This window comes from Rhea americana, unplaced genomic scaffold (genome assembly GCF_003343005.1).
Source record: "Rhea americana isolate MKP2758 unplaced genomic scaffold, rheAme1 scaffold_565, whole genome shotgun sequence".
NCBI classification, from domain to species: domain Eukaryota; kingdom Metazoa; phylum Chordata; class Aves; order Rheiformes; family Rheidae; genus Rhea; species Rhea americana.
Window position 1 is genome coordinate 8,128 of NW_028186718.1, and position 1,724 is coordinate 9,851.

Genomic DNA, 1,724 nt, shown 5'->3' on the forward strand with positions numbered 1-1,724 from the left:
GGGCCAGGCTGCGGAGCCGCCCGGAGCAGCCCGGTGCTGCCGGCCCCGGAGCCGCGCGGGGGGCCTCGGCCGCCCCCGCGAGCGCCGGGGCGGGCTCGGGAGGCACACGACCGTCATGTGCCTTCGCCTCGGTGTTGATGCCTGGAGCCACGCAGCTGCCAAGGAGCCGGCCACGTCGGCGCAGAAAGGCCGTTCCCGCGGGCTGCCGGGGGCCCCTCCTCGGGCGGCCCTGCCGCGGATGAAAGCGCCTCTGCACGGGCTGGGCAACGGCGCTGGGCAGGGCCCGTCCTCACCCCGCCAGCGTGGCAGGGACGGGTCAGGAATCATCCCATGTGCTCTGGCGAGCCGGAGCTGCCCGTCGGGCRCAGCCCGGCGTGCGCTCACCCTGCCGCCGGCAGCCCCGGGAGCAGCAAGGCCAGGCGAGAGCCAGCTTCACGCCTCGGCCGCACGGGCAGCGCCAGGCTCCAAGCCCCGCTCGTCGCACCAGCCCCCCGGGAAGACGGCATCCCCCAACACTCCCCACCGCTGGGTCCTCCTGGGCAGCAAACCCGGGCTGGCAGGGAACACACGCAGGAGGCAGCCAGACAACGGGCACCGGCTTCCCCTCTTGGCTCTTACTCAGCTATGCGGTGCACCGATACGTGCAGTTGATTTCAGCTTTATCAACAGAGCCTTTGAGAGCAAAGCCCTAAAATGCCCCGTCTGCAACTTCTGAGAGCACACACGGAGCCAGCAGCAGCGGCGCAGGCCCGGGGAGCGGATGGGGCGCTCCTCCCCGCGGGCAGAGCCCCGGTTGCTCTCCTGCCTGGGATGTGCTGGGGGCAGAACCGAGCCTCCAGTGCCGAGAGCCTGGGCATGGGCCAGCGCAGACCGCAGGACAGCGCTGCTGTGGACCCCCCTCCTCCCCGCGCAGGACTCCCGCTTCATTAGCCAGGCTGCTCCTGGGACGCAGCAGGGACAGCGGCTGGAGCGGGCACTGCAACAGAGGAGGAGGATTTTTCTGGACAGTGCAGCCTGGCTCAGCGTTAGGGAGACACATACACCATTACACAGCAGAAATGTAAAAGCTTTTGCTCATGGTTGCTGCCCACGAGAGTTTTATTACAGCTGACCTCATTCCTGGCTCTGCACCCTTTTGTGCCCTGCTCAAAGGTAGCAAAACGCGGAAACAAAAAGGAAAAAAAAAGGGGGGCAGAGGGCATCCTTTCCGCACACAGCTCAATCAAACAGCTGCATCGCCAAYGAGAGCTGCTCCCTCTGCACCTCGGCGAGACGCCCATGGAGACCTGCAGCACCCGAGGCACCAGCACAGCACCCAGCACAACTTGTTCCGTCATACTGCCAAGGGCCAGGCCAGAGCCCACGCACAGCCSCGGTCCACTCGCGCCCCGAGGCCCTGAGGGGACAGTGCTGCAGCAGTGACCACCGAGCCCGCTTTCGACGAGCAGTGACCCTCACGAGCCCTGGGGGGTTTCAGGGAGGGAAGGATGCTCTTTGCCACTTCCTTCAGGCTGAAGCTGAAGGGGCTACAGGAAAGAGGGCAGAAAAGACTCTAGCCATTACGCATGTCCCTCCTGGGAGAGGGACATTACAGATTAGCTCTGCCATTTTGAGGTAGTACCCGGCCCCACACTAAGAGATCTGAAAGGCCAAGAGCCTGCAGTGGAAGCCTCCACCGGAGAGCGCTCTGTCCCTGCACCAAGAGACCACAAAGAGCAGGCCTC